General features: G+C 51.9%; 1 protein-coding gene across 6 annotated transcripts in view; it reads right to left on the bottom strand.

Moving 5' to 3' along the window:
- PIKFYVE (phosphoinositide kinase, FYVE-type zinc finger containing) overlaps positions 1–17210 on the bottom strand; it is a 156790-nt gene that overhangs the window by 88399 nt on the left and 51181 nt on the right. The window lies entirely within an intron of this gene.

Raw genomic sequence — 17210 nt, 5'->3', positions numbered from 1 at the left:
ATACACATACATATATATATATTGTTACAGACACGACTTTGATGTTAAAGTGGGCCGAGCGGAATGGCCGTCGTGTCCGCACAAATTACCCGACTATACTCGCCGTTAACGAAGTCGCGCTACGCTGGCTCAATAAGAAAAAGAAGACACCCGGCTGGATTACAATCACACAATACGACACCAACGTTTCGATTCTCAAGTATATTCGTACGGAAAAAGGTTAGATTACAGGGGCTAGAGGTATATTACAGGAAGACAGGCACTTAGACACACTCTTATATTAACCCCGGACAGACGACAGACACACGGGACAAAATGCTGACTCACACGGGGGTTGATGAAAAGGAAAGGCAGGTCGCGATGGCTCAAGGTGCACTCTTGGCTCAAGGCAGAATCGACTCGGTCCGGTCCAGAGATGCGGGGAGGTATCGTCGCGCTGGGGGTGGCGGTGGCTTCTCTCTCCAGTCTCCAAGCTGAGGCGCATCTGACGTCACGTCCGGCAAGCGGCTGCGTATATCCGGCGGGGAGTGACACGCCCTCGGCTCGTTAGCTCCGCCTCGTGGAATCGGCACGTTGCTTCTCATTGGGTGCGTGCGGGGGGGGTTACTGGCTCCGCCCCTGACGAGGAGCTGACAGCCAGCCCCTTCGGGGTAACCCCGTGGAGCGCATGGTCTGGAGCTAATCGAGCCGGTGTGAGGACGCATCCTCCCCCGCTCCGCCGCCATCTCCTCTGTTGTTGTTGTAATTGTTGTTGTAGTTGTTGTTATTGTTGTTGTTTGGGGAAGAAGATGGGAGGAGGTATGGGAAAGGTCCTAAACTCACTACTGATGCCATATAATCACATTCTGGTGCAACGAAGAGTCATAATTAATGGAGACGAGGCCTTAACTGACATAGAATAAGAATAACTAGGAAGATGTCCGAAAGTTGTCTACGTGTGGTGCGGTGGACCTGGGCACGACATTTAATGGGGGAATAAGGGGAAGGTCGGCTCTACTGATTGTTATTTACATGCAATGGGACTAGGGAATGGGGGATCGGGGAAAGTTGGGGAGTATTGGAGAAAATAGGGGAATATTTACAAGCGGATATGGAGGCCAAATTCCATATTCGCAACATTGCACCCTTCTCTACCCTCGGGGCGTCCCGACCCGATAAATTTTTACCTACTTTAGTGTGGCACGCAATGTAGTTCCCTCTACTATTAACTCTACCCTGAGTGCGACAGTTTTACAGATATTCACAAATGAGTAAATATGTCCCCCTGCGACGTTGCACCCTTCTCCTCACAGAAACACACCCACAGGATAACCGAATCCGGAAAGAATTCTCAAACTAAACATACAGCCGGTAGGGAGCATTATTTACAAGATTACGCTGATATCTACACTACGATCCAGGACCTGTTTTTGGAGGAACACATGCAGATGTTATGCATAGAGAGAGCGCGCTTGCCAACATCGATACACCAACCCACGAGTGCTCTGTGGCCGACGGCCTTTAATAACGTGCAGAGCACCCTTCCCGAGCATCAAAAGCACCACCCCACCACCAATCGGTGCAGTCACCATTGTTCATTGGAATAAAAATAAATTCGACAACCCCTAACCCTGCAGGTGTCTCTTGCTCTTCTTGTGGTGCACTTGGTGGTGTTAACTATTAGTGGTTCACCTGTATGGCATAGGTGCCACGGTGATCCATAGGTCCATCCCCGGGTGGTGCTTGGCCGCAAACGAACTGCGGTCCATTGTGGGTGGCCACAAACATTGCGGTCCATATGGTGTATCGATCCAGGCAGCGAACAGCGAAAGTGCAGGCCCACAACTGCGCAGCCAGCACCTCTCTCTCTCCTCTCTCTCTACCCCAAAGCCAGATCCTCGGAGGTGGGAGACAAAAGAAGCAACAAGTGAGTAAGGTGGTAAGGGCGCAAAAGTGCACGCAATGTAAGGTGATGCACACTGGGGGCACATGGGAACCAGGTGAGACAGGTACGTTCCTATCGTACGCCCCCCCCCACCAGGTAACCTACATGGCCCCTCCCTTACCCCTTACTGCATCCACAAAACACAACACTACCCATAAACATCTACTTTACAAATCGACAAACATCCCTACTGTCTTCCCCGTTCCTCCCATAAACCAAATTCGTCTTCTCTCCCTCCTAACCAATCAAATTTGCCATTTTCAACTCTCATCAAAATTTGCCATCTCCAACTGCACATCAAAATTTGCCATCACCAATTCATCATCAGTCCCTCCTAAGGAGGGAGAGATGGAATCACCCCAATGTCTCATCCACGTCGTGATGCGTCTCACAATCCTCACAGCAATTCATCTCCTGCAACAAAACAAAGAAAACACAGGTGTGGAGTCATCATCATCACCACAGGTAAGTGGCTGCGTATGGTGCGACAGGTTCATCAATCCTAACTATTTCCTAAATGACTTTAACAACTTTACACTACCCGGGGTCTCTCTCCGGCCAAACCATTGGCCCTCTTACACTATGGGTTCTAAAAACCAATTCCCATTGGCCAAACTGTGGTGCTCTTCAATTTGGGGTCTCACTCCCCCGATTCATCTCCCGGTGCCCTCGTACAATTTCTGGGCTGCGACGTGTACCTCTCCCAGTGGGTCTACCCACCTGCACACCTCCACCACTGCAGTTGCCTCCGAGCTTACCTGCTCCTTACCCTAACCTAACTAACTGGGGCAGGCCCTCTGGCACTCTCCCCACTCGGTGCCCTCTCTGGCACTGGGCTACCCGGGTCCGTCCTCCGGATCCTCGGGCCCCATCCACAACTCTACCGGCTCCCAGAGCCCACCTGCGGCCTCACCTGGCCGACATCCTCACAGTGGTGGAGTGCCCAACCAACTACACACACTAACAGGCTACACGCCCAGCCATTTCCACAACACTAATGCACCCATTCACAACACCATTCTGCAACCGCACCACAAATGCCAATATCCATTCACAATTTACCTGCACCCTCTACCTAACACTTACACTACCCGCCCCGGGTACTCGTGAAAGGGGTCCACTCTTCCCCCATCCACACCTTCGCACCATGCACACCACTCCGTACCACTCACTCCAACTCTCTCCACACACCTGTACTTGCACACCTGTGCTCTCACACCTGGTGCCACCTGCACCCTTCTCTCCCCAAGCGCATTCGCGCTGATCCACACACTCACTACTCATACACTGCTCCACACACCTGTCCAATTGCACACCTGTGCAATCACACCTGTTCAATTCTCACACAGCATCATCTCATCTAACTACTCCCTTCTGAAACTTGCGCTTCCCAGTCGTCCCTTTAAACTATTGCGCTCCCTCGTCATTATCATCCACTCTAATCTACCTGCGTCCCCACTACAGGTATCAGTCACTAACTAACCTTAACGTTACCTAATGTCATCTTCGCTAGATCCCTACACACCATATCCTAACCCACCCGGGCTAGTTTTCACTGCCATACACCCCATAAACTATTGCGCATTTGCCCCACCCCTGTGAAGGATGGTGGATTTGCCATCCCACCACATCGGGGGTCTCTCACTACCAATTTTGCACATCAAATTTCAACAAATCAAAAATTTGGCCAATCACTGCCCATCATCTGCCAATCACTACTGCCAATCCTTTGCCAATCATCAAATTTTGTTTTTCTCTAATTTTGGGTCCAAAACACTAACCTCATCACCCAGTCTACTCACTACTGCCTCTCGGTGCGCCAATCCCTGTCCAAAGCCCGGCTTCGTGAAGCCAAGCAATGGATGCTGGTTGTTTTGTGCCGGCGGCTGGATGCGTCCGGCATTCGGGACAGGGACGGGGGCTTACCCGGGCCGAGCTCCCACGCATCACCTCGGCGTGGAGCCATCCAATGTCCCGATCTCGACCTGCCGGCACGTCTCAACAAAACGTGGTCGCCATAACGACCCTTCCTATCGGGCTGCCAGCTCCGCCTAGTGGAGCCTGGACGCGGCCGTTCAAAGCGAGGCCCGGCACGCACCGAGGGCCTGCTTCGGCTAAAAGTCGACCTAACCTTTAACCCGGTCACCGTCGATGCTTCACCTGCTTGCTTACACCCCGCAGCCCGTTCCTTGCTCACACATCCAGCTGTGCCCATGCTCCTCGTACCCTTCCTTACACACCCAGGTACACCCATTCCACTCACAGCCTTGGTCACACACCTGACCACCGAACACTTTGGCACACATTCGTTGGTCGCACACCTCACCAATACACCGCTTCGCGCCCCCTCCTCGGTCACCTCCTCTGTGACAATCACAGGTGTGCCCTCATTCGCACACCCAACCACGTGCCTCACCACCAACTCCAGCGTGCATTCCCACTCACGCTCTACCATTCCAGGTGTGCATCCTTCCATCCCAGGTGTACATCCTCGCTCACCTGTCACAACTAACTCACGCTCCATGTCACTCTCACTACTTTCACCTCCACTCGTGACAACGCACTCACCCTTACTCTTGACAGCACACTCTTTCCTCATGCACCTGTCCGTCACACACCTTTCTCGCGCACACTCTCCCGTTACACCCTCTGTAACACTCACCACAGGTGGACACTCTTCCTTACTTCTGACAGCGCACTCTTTCCTCATGCACCTGTCCGTCACACACCTTTCTCGCGCACACTCTCCCGTCACACCCTCTGTAACACTCACCACAGGTGGACACTCTTCCTTACTTCTGACAGCGCACTCTTTCCTCATGCACCTGTCCGTCACACACCTTTCTCGCGCACACTCCTGCGCACACTCTCCCGTCACACCCTCTGTAACACTCACCACACCACGCTTCCATGTGCTCCCTCGCACACGCGCTACGACCGACTCATTCTCGCCAACACCCTCACTCCTGGGCACACACTTTTTCCTCACACACCCCAGAGTCGGACTTTCTCGCACACCTCCTCTTTCGCACACCAGACCTGTCGCACACTTCACCAACGGCCTCTCACGAACACCCGGGTCTATCTCGACCCCCAAGCTTCTTAAATCCCCTGGCGCATCATACGCACGACCATATTGGTCACCACTTACACCGGGTCCTCTTCCTCTTCGCTTCTCCTCCATCACCTGCGAATCCCTCATCCGGTTAATGAGCACATCACGATCCAAACACAGACTTTGGACCAATTCTTTTATCTCCTCTTTTATCTCCTTGTTATCCCCTCTCCGTCGCTTCTTAATTTCGCTCACCCCTTCTTCCACTTCTTCTAATTTGTGCCTCACCTCTTTTATTCCCCGGTACGTCTCCTCAAGCTCGTCCTCCAAGGCTACCTTGACCGTTTCCAGGTGCGTCCTCACCTGCCGGTCCTTCGTCTCCATTACCTCTATCACCTCGTCCAACCTCGTTGTCAGTCCCTCACGTACCATCTGACATTCCCTCTTTGTCGCTATCAAGTCGTTTTTTATGTCGTTTTGTGTCGCTTTTAAACCTCCTAATACCGCAGTGTTCCTTTGAACCTGCTCCACTAACTCCGTCTGTCCCACCGTCAGCTGCTCCACCTCCTGCGTCAGGTCCTCTATGCCCCCTTGTAACTTTACAGTCCCCTTTCTCACCTCTTTCTCCATGTGCTCCTTACAGTGCCTCACCTCCTCGCGCACTCCTCCGACCTCCTCACTCACTCCTCTTCTGATCTCCTCTCCCATCACTTGCATCTCCTGCCCAGATGCCACCCTCATCTGCTCCATTTCCTCCCTGTGAGCATCCAGTTTGGTTTCTACCCCCATTCTGACCCCCTCTATCTGCTGCTCCATTTGTTTAACTTCCCTTTCCGCTTGGTCCCTCATGTCCCTCAATTTGCCTTCCATACTGTTTTCTAACCCCTCTAACCCATTTTTCACTCCCTCTATCTGATTCTCCTGGGCAGCCATTCTATTTTCTACCCCCATTAACCCATTTTTCACTTCTTTTATCCCGTTGTCTAACCCCTCAAAATTATTGTCTAACTTCCCAATTTTCTTGTCTAACTCCTCAAAGTTATTGTCTAACTTCTCACCGGTACCCCTCGCTTCGTCCCTCATTACCCCCATTTGGCCCTCTAATCGCTCACCCTGAGCATCCATCCGGTTCCCCATTACCCCCATTTGGCCCTCTAATCGCTCACCCTGAGCCCTCATTCCCACAATTTGGTCTCCCATTCGTTCCATAAGGGCCCTCATTTGCAACATAAAAAGGTTCGGATCCACCAGGGGCGCTGCCACGGTCGCGGGCGCGGTGACCAGCGAGGCGCCATTTTGCGCGTCTGCTACCCTCGCTGCTTCGCTCTCCTCATGTCCCTCATGTCCCTCAATTTGGTCCTGGACCGACCCTGCTTCACTCTCCCCTACCGGACCCCAGCCGTCTTGATCCGCCATAGCGCGACTTGCAAAATTCGAGTTTCGTAAAACAAAACAAATTTCGGCCGCTCCAAATTTTGACCAAATTTTTTTTTTCCTCTATTCGTTTTTTTTTTTTTTTTTTCCTTCAAAATTTGGTCGGGCCTCGAATCTCACTCCCGACACCAATTGTTACAGATACGACTTTGATGGTATGGTGGGCCGAGCGGGATGGCCGCCGTATCCGTACAAGTTACCCGATTGTGCCCGAACGTTGACTAGCCGCGCTATGCTGGCTCAATAAGAAAAAGAAGACACCCGGCTGGATTACAATCACACAATACGACACCAACGTTTCGATTCTCAAGTATATTCGTACGGAAAAAGGTTAGATTACAGGGGCTAGAGGTATATTACAGGAAGACAGGCACTTAGACACACTCTTATATTAACCCCGGACAGACGACAGACACACGGGACAAAATGCTGACTCACACGGGGGTTGATGAAAAGGAAAGGCAGGTCGCGATGGCTCAAGGTGCACTCTTGGCTCAAGGCAGAATCGACTCGGTCCGGTCCAGAGATGCGGGGAGGTATCGTCGCGCTGGGGGTGGCGGTGGCTTCTCTCTCCAGTCTCCAAGCTGAGGCGCATCTGACGTCACGTCCGGCAAGCGGCTGCGTATATCCGGCGGGGAGTGACACGCCCTCGGCTCGTTAGCTCCGCCTCGTGGAATCGGCACGTTGCTTCTCATTGGGTGCGTGCGGGGGGGGTTACTGGCTCCGCCCCTGACGAGGAGCTGACAGCCAGCCCCTTCGGGGTAACCCCGTGGAGCGCATGGTCTGGAGCTAATCGAGCCGGTGTGAGGACGCATCCTCCCCCGCTCCGCCGCCATCTCCTCTGTTGTTGTTGTAATTGTTGTTGTAGTTGTTGTTATTGTTGTTGTTTGGGGAAGAAGATGGGAGGAGGTATGGGAAAGGTCCTAAACTCACTACTGATGCCATATAATCACATTCTGGTGCAACGAAGAGTCATAATTAATGGAGACGAGGCCTTAACTGACATAGAATAAGAATAACTAGGAAGATGTCCGAAAGTTGTCTACGTGTGGTGCGGTGGACCTGGGCACGACATTTAATGGGGGAATAAGGGGAAGGTCGGCTCTACTGATTGTTATTTACATGCAATGGGACTAGGGAATGGGGGATCGGGGAAAGTTGGGGAGTATTGGAGAAAATAGGGGAATATTTACAAGCGGATATGGAGGCCAAATTCCATATTCGCAACAATATATATTGTTGTGGATTTGAGAATTGTTGTAAATATCACCCTCTGGTAAAGTGTAATGAATACTTGTAAATATCTCCGATTTGTGTGTAAAGGTCAAAGGTCGTCCTCTTAGTTAGTCCATATACATACACGCAGGCTACCATATACCCTTCTAAATAGTTATTTCTTTATTATGTGTATTAGTTTAAGGTTGTGTTTCCCATTAGTTGACTCTACATTGCACCGAATTCAAATAAGTTAGATTCCCTTTCAATTCCCCATTTGTCCGCAATTGCCAACTGCATTCGCCCTCCATTGAACACGCGGTCGGTTCGGAGAAGAAAGGCGTGTCTCCGCCCTCGTCATCGGAGGGAGGAGTGAGCCAGCCCCGATCAACCAACCAAGGATGGGGGGTTTGGCTTGCGAGGGCGGAGAAAGAACGACCGGGGAGGTTCGCGAAGATTCGAGGGTGTGGCCTATATAACACGTCACGCAACGCCCCCACAGAGATGATTGAGGGAGAGAGATGCGCGCAAGAGTTCAGTGAGGGACTGCTTGGTGAAAGAGGTGAAGAACGAAGTCATTGAGGGAGCCAGAGAGTGAAGGAGCCCGAATAGAGAGCTCTGGGAAAGGAGACGCTGTTCCAACCAGCCTTGCCACGACAAGCTCCGACGTGTTGCTGCGAGCATCCCGGCCGTGTGGATCCGAGTGCGGAGGGGCGGCGGCTGCTCACCCCAGGCCCGACCATTCTCCTGCTCCAACTGAACCTTCCTCTCCTTCCAGCCATTCATTCCTGCCTTCATTCCCCATTTGTGTAAGTCTGATTGTCGTCTGTTTTGTGTGTCTTGTCCTGGGGTATAAGTAAGTTTGCATAGGTAAGTTAGTATTGCACTGTGTCTTCTGGTCCTTCCATCCTTTCTGTCTTTATTTTCTTATCTTTCCTTCTCCTTGGTTGCTTTTGATTGTGTACATAATAGTTAGTAATAAATTATATTTGTTCTTCCTACTTTTGCCTTCTTCTTCTTCACATCCGTTCATCTTAGAGGTTTCCATCATTGAACACCTGTGGCACGATTTGGCCAACGTTAAGAATCGGGTCAGTTACTTGCTAATGGTTCGTGCCGCGGCTGCTAATCCGCTCGGCAATTAACATCTTGTCCGTGGTCGCGAACGGGGTTGCTCACCTGCCTCTCCGGAGGGAGCTTGGGCAACTTCAGGACTCACGTCGGTCAGTCATACACAAGGGGATTAATCCCCCCTTCTTAAGGGGAAAAGGCCGACGTAGAGATCCGTAACAATTGGTGCCAGGAGCGGGATTCGGACCTGAAGTGCGCTTAGCGCACTCAAATTACGAGTGGCCCAAAATTTCATTTAAAACATCTAAATTTAAAATTGTGCCATGGATAGTCAAGGCGATCGGGTGCCGGTGGGAGTAGAGTTAGAAGGGGGGTTAGAATCAACCCAGGACCACAGGGAGGATGTGGTAGTAATAATGGAGGAGGAGGGCAATGAAGATGTGGTTGCGGGGGTATCAGGTACACAAAATGGTGCCCTCGCGCACGTGGTTGCAGCGGCACCAAATGTCGCCGCGCCCGTGACCGTAGCAGCGCCGCCAATGGACTGGGGCCTATTCATGCTGCAAATGCGGGCCTTCATGGAAGAGAACAGGGGGCTGGGAGGCCAAATGGGAGCAATGAGGGACGAAGCAAGAGGTACCAGTGAACGTTTAGACAATAAATTTGGGGGATTAGAAAACCAAATCGGGGAATTGAGAAATGATATGGGAAGCCAAATCGGGGGGCTCGAAGGTAAATTGGGGGGCAAACTAGAGGACATGGGTAATCAAATTTGGGAAATGAAGGAGGGGTTAACGGGGTTGGAAAATAGAATGGCTGCCCAGGAGAACCAGATGGAAGAGGTGAAGAATGGGTTAGGGGGTTTAGAAAACACCATGGAAGGCAAATTGAGGGAAATAGGGGAGCAATCCGCATGGGAAATTAAACAGATGGGAGATCAGATAGAGGAGGTGAAAATCGGGTTGGAAACCAAATTGGATGCCCAGAGGAATGATTTGGAACAGATGAGGGCAGCATCTACCAAGGAGATGGGAGAAATGGGGGAGGAGATCAGACGAGGTGTGAGCGAGGAGGTCTCGGGGGTATGCGAGGAGGTAAAGCGAGGTGAGGAGCGTATGGAGAAAGAGGTGAGAAATAGTATGGCTAGGTTACAGGGGGGCATAGAGGATCTGACGAGGGGAGTAGAACAGCTGACGGTGGGACAAAAGGAATTAGTGGAGCAAGTGGAAAAGAACACTGCGATAATCGGGGGGTTAAAGGCGACGCAGAAGGAGCTAAAGAAAGAACTCATAGCGACAAAGAGGGAATGTCAGATGGTACATGAGGGGTTGACAAAGAGGTTGGACGAGGTAACGGAGGCAATGGAGACGAAAGAACGGGAGGTGAGGACGCACATAGAAACGATCAAGGTGACCTTAGAGGACGAAATTGAGGGGGCGCACCGGGAAATGAAAGAGGTGAAGCACAAATTAGAGAATGTGGAAGAGGGGGTGAGTGAAATTAAGAAGAGACGGAGGGAAACTAAGAGGGAGATAAAGGAGGAAGTAATGGAATATGTACAAGGTCTGTGCTCAAATCATGATGATGTGCTTACTAACCAAATAAAGAGTTTGCAGGTGGCGGAGGAGGAGCGGAGACGAGGTGCCGAGGTGAGTGGTGATATACTCGGAAATGTATATGGTGTGAGGGGAGATTCAGTCGGCTTGGGTGTTGGTTTAGACCCGGGTGTTCGTGAGAGGCCGCTGGTAAGGTGTGCGACAGGTACAGAGTGTGAAGGAGGAGGTGTGCGAGGATGTCCGACTATGGGGTGTGTGAGGAAAAAGTGCGCGCCGAGGAGTGAGTGTGCTGTCGAGAGTGAGTTGGTCGTGGCGCAGGTGCGGGGGGGGCACATGGAAGCGCGTGATGGGGAGTGTTACAGGGGATGTAACGAAAGAGTGCACACCTGTGGTGAGTGTTACGGAGGACGTAGCGGGAGAGTGTGCACAAGAGGATGCACGAGAAAGGGGTGTAATGGACGGGTGCATGATTACAGAGTGCGCTGTCGAGAGTAAGGGTGAATGCGCGACCGAGTGTGGTGGTGAGAGTAGTGAGAGTGACACGGAGCACGAGTTGGTTGTAGCCGGTGAGAGAGGATGCACACCTGGAATGGAAGGATGCACACCTGGAATGGTCGAGCGCGTGTGGGAATGCACACTTGAGTTGGTAGTGAAGCACGTGATTGGGTGTGCAGGTGAGTGCACACCCGTGGTTGTCACAGAGGATGTGACCGAGGAGTGGGCACGAAGAGGTGTGTTGGTGAGGTGTACGAACGACGAGTGTGTGCCAAGGTGTGCGGTGGTCAGGTGTGTGACGAAGTCTATGAGTGTACCTGGGGGGTGTGTAAGAGAAGGTGCAATGACGGAGAGTATGGAGACAGCTGGATGTGTGAGCAAGGAACGGAACGCGGGGTGTGAGCATGCAAGTGAAGCATCGACGCTAAACAGGATAGCGGTTAGATCGACTTTTAGCCGAAGCGAGCCCTCGGTTCGTGCCGGGCTTTGTGCGCAGTGGGAACCAGTGGGGATCGTAACCACGGCGGTTTCGAAGGACCCGCCGTACGCGATCCATGCCGGGCCTCGCTCTAAACGGTCGCGTCCGTGCTCCGCTAAGCGGAGCAGGCGGCCCGGTTCGAGGACAGGGGGGAAGGGTCGGCGTGGCGACCCCTTGTGGTCGCGGCGTTCCGGCCGGCCGAGATGGGGGCATCGGACGGTGCCGCACCGAGATGGTGCGTGGAATCTCGGCCCGACCAAGCCGCCTCCCTTGAACCGAATGCCGGACGGATTCAACCTGCAGGCGACCAAACCACCCAAATTCATTGCTCGGCTTTGCGAAGCCGAGTTTTAATGATGGAACGACGCACCGAGGCTTAGATATAGTGGACTGTGATGATAATAGTGTTTTGGACCCGAAATTGAGAATAGGGAATTTGTGATTGGAAAATTTTTGATTGGCTGGAATTTGATGAGCAAAATTTATAGTGGAAGATGCCCGATGTGGTGGGATGGCAAATCCACCATCCCTCACAAAGGGGGCACATGAGCAATAGTTTTATGGGGTTTATGGCAGTGTAAGCTCGCCGAGGGAGGGTTAGGATAATGTATAGGGACATAGAAGATTGACCATAGGTAACGGTAGCGTTAAGTAGCGACATTGGACAGGTAGTCGGGGACATAGAGAGGTTAGAATGGATGATAATGACGTGGTATGTGCTTAGTTTAAAGGGAAGACGGGGAGCACCAAGTTAGCAGGGCACCAGGTAGGTCAGATGATGCCATGTGTGTGAGAGTATTGATATCGAGCAAATGAGGAATTGCGGGGCAATGCTCGGGAGAGATGCGAGTTGTATTGAGCGTGGAAGTATATGGAGCAGTGCATGAGGAACAATTGTGTTGTGTATTGTATTGAATGATTGAAGAATGGTCCTGGAGGAAGGAGGGTGCAGGAGGCACCAGGGGTGATTGCACAGGTGTGAAAGTGAACAAGTGTATGGAGCAGTGTATGAGTGCGTAATGGTGATTGTGTGTTGTGTTGAGCAAATGGTCCTGGGAGGAAGGAGGGTGCAGGGAGCACCAGGAGTGATTGCACAGGTGTGCCAATACAGGTGAGCATGGTTGAATGAAATGAATGGTATGGAATATATGGAGTATGGAATGGATGGTGTGGAGTGAGTATGGTGGAAACTGTGGAGTGGAGTGGATGGTGCGAAGGTGTGAATGGGGGAGGATGGACCCCATCACGAATACCCGGGGAGGGTAGTTTAAGAGTTAGGTAGAGGGAGTAGGTAAATTGTGGTTGGATATTGGCATCTGTGGTGCGTGGTGGAAGAATGGTGTTTGGATGGGTGCATTAGTGACGTGGAAATGGCTGGGCGTGTGGCCTGTTGGTGTGTGTAGTTAAATGGGCACTCCGCCACTGTTAGGATGTCAGCCAGGTGAGGCCGCAGGTGGGCTCTGGGAGCCGGTAGAGTTGTGGATGGGGCCCGAGGATCCAGAGGACGGACCCGGGTAGCCCAGTGCCAGAGAGGGCACCGAGTGGGGTAAGCGCCAAGGAGGGCCTTCCCCAGGTAGATAGGTTAGGGTAAGGAACAGGTAAGCTCGGAGGCAACTGCAGTGGTGGAGGTGTGCAGGTGGGTAGACCTGCTGGGAGAGCCACACGACCCAGTCCTGAAATTGTGCAAAGGCACAGGGAGTTGAATCGGGGGAGTGAGACCCCAAATTGATGAAGCACCACAGCTTGGTCAATGGGAATTTGGTTCTTAAAACCGCATAGAGTAAGATGGCCAATGGATTGGCAGGGAAAGACCCCGGGTAGTGTAAAGTGTGTTAATGTCATTTAGGAAGTAGTTAGGATTAAGAATCTCCTCGCACCATCTACATCCACTCACCTGAGGTGACAGAACTCCACACCATGCCATGTTTTTATTATTTTTGTGCAAATGTTTTGGATTATGAGACGCATCATGACGTGGGTGTGACATTGTGCTGATGTTCCATCTCTCCCTCCTTATGAGGATTGATGATGAATTGGTGATGGCAAATTTTGGATTAGTGGGATTGTGACGAATTTGGTATAGGGGAAATATGGGGAAGACGTGACGGTAGAGACGAATTGTAAATTGTTGTAAATATGGGGTAAGGGCAAGGGTAGAGTAGGTAACAGGGGGGGTGACGTACGGTAGGGACGAGCTTTTCTCCGCTCAGTCTCCAGACGCACCTCACCTTGCATTGCCTTTATTGATGTGTACCCTTGTGACATTACCCCTCGCTAACCTGCCCTCTCTGTCTTCCTTCCCCGACCCATGGATCGTGCTCTCTGGGCACCGGGGGGAGCGTGCGGGACTGCGGGAGTCAGCCATTGTGTGCCAGAACCCCCGCAACCAGCTGTCTGCATCGATGCACCACTTATGGACCACATGTCTGTGGCTGAGCACCACTCATGGACCCCACGGGTTGGGGCATGGCCCCTCTGCTGGAACCGGCCACGATGGCCCAGGATCTTGCTTGCGGACCTCGGTGACGTGGCACCTATGCCATACAGGTGAACCACCAATAATCAGCCCCTGTGGGCCATAAATAAAAATGGACACGTTCTGTGCTTTTTATTTTTATGTCCAAATGGGCCGCAACCAAGAACATGAAGTTGACAACATCAGGAAGAACAATGGCCAGCAGAGGGAGCCAAAGAGCAAGAACACCAACAGGGGTTTGTTTATTTTTGTTTGCATTGTGGTGACTGTGCACTCCGGTGCGTTTTGGTGCATTATGGTGCTTTGATGATAGTTGGTGCTGGTGCGTCGATGCAGCGCAGGCTGTCTCCCTCCTCCCCCCCCCCCCCCCCCCCCCCAAAAAAAAAGGAACAATCACAGGTCCTGGGTTAGTTTTGTAAATACATTTAACGTCATTTGTAAATAATGCTCCCCACCGTTCATGTTTAATTTGAAGACAATTCCGCAATTTGGTTAGCTGTGGGCGTAAATCTGTTAGGCAGGGTGCAATGCAGCAGGGGGACATACTTATTTGTGTTTTAAAACTGTCCCACTCAGGGTCAGGTTAAATGTAGAGGGAACTACACCTACGTGTCACACTAAGTTAAAGTTTTATAGGCCCGAGGACGTGCCTGGAGGATGAGGATGCAGTGCTGTGGATTTGAGAATTGTTGTAAATATCACCCTCTGGTAAAGTGTAATGAATACTTGTAAATATCTCCGATTTGTGTGTAAAGGTCAAAGGTCGTCCTCTTAGTTAGTCCATATACATACACGCAGGCTACCATATACCCTTCTAAATAGTTATTTCTTTATTATGTGTATTAGTTTAAGGTTGTGTTTCCCATTAGTTGACTCTACTGTAGTGAAAATGCATTAAAGTTGAACCCAGGTGTGATGCTCGCTTAAACCACTGAGAGGCGTCTATAAGACCTCGGACGTCCGCGACTTCGGGCCACACCTGCGACATTATTCTATGACATGTAGACTTGGATGGTATGTACCCTTTTATATTCTAGGCTTGCTTGCTTTGACTAATATTATCGATCCTCCCTATATGATGCCACGATCCTGATATATATTGCATGATTGTATTTTACAGGATGATGCCAGATATCTGATTGTTATTAAACCTACCTATGGGACAAAGTTGTGGACTTGGTTGATTTTCATGACACTTAATAACAATCAGTCTACCGTCCACTCGAGGACATGAGGCGGACATGGCGGGACACAAGATGATCCAGGTGCCGCAATTTTCCGACGACCCACAAGCCATGGATTCGGCCTCGGAGCTGACGCATTGGCTAAAGTCCCTGGACAATCAGTTCAAAGCCCAGGACGCCGATGTCACTGAAGAAACAAAATTACAGGTACTGCAAACTAAAGTACACCACACTGTCTACAGGGGAATCGAACAGTGTACGACATTCAATGCAGCGGTGACGGAGCTAAAGCGGGTTTACATTAAAAAATGAAGCGTGGTCTATTCCCGGCATCTGCTCGCCAAGCGGACTCAACAGCCCAGAGTCGCTAGACCACTACGCACAAGAGCTGCGACGTCTGCTCGCTGAGAGTGCCCAGGAGGTGCGGACACACGAGCAAGTCCAGGACGACCTTGTACGTGATTCTTTTGTCTCAGGAATTGGGTCTTCTACCGTTAGACAGAGGCTTCTTGAGGTTGAAGACTTGACGTTCACGGAGGCTTTACGGCTGGCTCACGTCTACACTACAGCTCGTGAACAATCTGACGCTTATGATCACACGCGCGTCACTGTGGGGATTTCTCGTCAAGCCCGACCCGGAGAGAGCTACTGCCGACGACCCGGAAGCCGACACGGCATCCCTGCCGGAACCCCTGGCTTACCCCGAGGAGGACCCTGATTCCGGCTTGGCTGCAGCTGCAGCTGCGGGTCCAAAGCCCGGACGAAACGCTACGTGCTATTTCTGCGGGAATCGGCAACATCCCCGGTCGGCGTGCCCGGTTCGGGAGGCGATATGTCATCTGTGTTCAACAAAAGGGCATTTCGCAAAAGTGTGCCGAAAAGCTGCGCGGGGCAAACGAACACGCGCGACAATGAATGTGCTTATCGCCGGGCCAAAAGGCCGAGCACAGAGCGGGGCGCCTCACCCGCCTTTGATGAGCGGCGTACCTTCTCGTGGGCCCCTGGCTGCGCGCTCGACCTTGGTGAGATTCAACGGACCGCCAAAACAACTGGCGAAAATACGACCGAACGCGGAGAGACTGTCCTTGGCTGGTATCCGAACGTCTCATGATGGCTATGAGACTCACCGCGTTACTCTAGCGCCATCCGAAGGCTGCTCGTACGCACTACAAGCTCCTGTTTTAGCACGGAAGACTGCAAATGGCTTTCAAACTACGCGCATAACACGAGCGCCCTCCGGAGGCTGCTCGAACAAACGGAGAACTGCAGCTGGCGTCGGATCTACACGCGAGGCGCGATCGTCTCGCTCTGATGGCTCGGCGTCTGCCGGACCACCAGGTCTGGCTCAGGCCATCATCCCACTTATGATCGAGGGAATTTTTGCACGGGCTCTCATCGATACAGGGTCCACGGATAGTTATATCGATCATCGACTGGTGCAAAAACATGGATGGCCGATTCTCGGGACATGCCGTCGGATCTTTATGGCCTCCCAAGGGCTTAGGCTCAACACAAAAGGGGAATGACGATTGAAGCTTGTGATAAAGTGACGAATGTTTCCAGATGTACATCTCATGGTCTTGCCTGCTCAATGTGCTGATATCTTGTTAGGACACGACTTTCTTAAGCGACACGGACGATTGGAAATGGAATTTGGTGGTACTGATACGCTGGCTGTTTGTGCACTCGCAGGGAAGGAGATTGAGCCTCTGTCGCTGTTCCCCAATATGACCACGGACTGCACACCGGTGGGCCTTTGAAATCCATCGCCAATCAAATCCATTGCACCGAATTCAAATAAGTTAGATTCCCTTTCAATTCCCCATTTGTCCGCAATTGCCAACTGCATTCGCCCTCCATTGAACACGCGGTCGGTTCGGAGAAGAAAGGCGTGTCTCCGCCCCCGTCATCGGAGGGAGGAGTGAGCCAGCCCCGATCAACCAACCAGGGATGAGGGGTTTGGCTTGCGAGGGCGGAGAAAGAACGACCGGGGAGGTTCGCGAAGATTTGAGGGTGTGGCCTATATAACCCGTCACGCGACGCCCCCACAGAGATGATTGAGGGAGAGAGATGCGCGCAAGAGTTCAGTGAGGGACTGCTTGGTGAAAGAGGTGAAGAACGAAGTCATTGAGGGAGCCAGAGAGTGAAGGAGCCCGAATAGAGAGCTCTGGGAAAGGAGACGCTGTTCCAACCAGCCTTGCCACGACAAGCTCCGACGTGTTGCTGCGAGCATCCCGGCCGTGTGGACCCGAGTGCGGAGGGGCGGCGGCTGCTCACTCCCGGCCCAACCATTTTCCTGCTCCAACTGAACCTTCCTCTCCT

This window comes from Myxine glutinosa, chromosome 10 (genome assembly GCF_964187855.1).
Source record: "Myxine glutinosa chromosome 10, kmMyxGlut1.1, whole genome shotgun sequence".
Lineage (NCBI taxonomy): Eukaryota > Metazoa > Chordata > Myxini > Myxiniformes > Myxinidae > Myxine > Myxine glutinosa.
The sequence above is the reverse complement of the archived record's forward strand: the minus strand, read 5'-3'. Positions and strand labels throughout refer to the sequence as shown.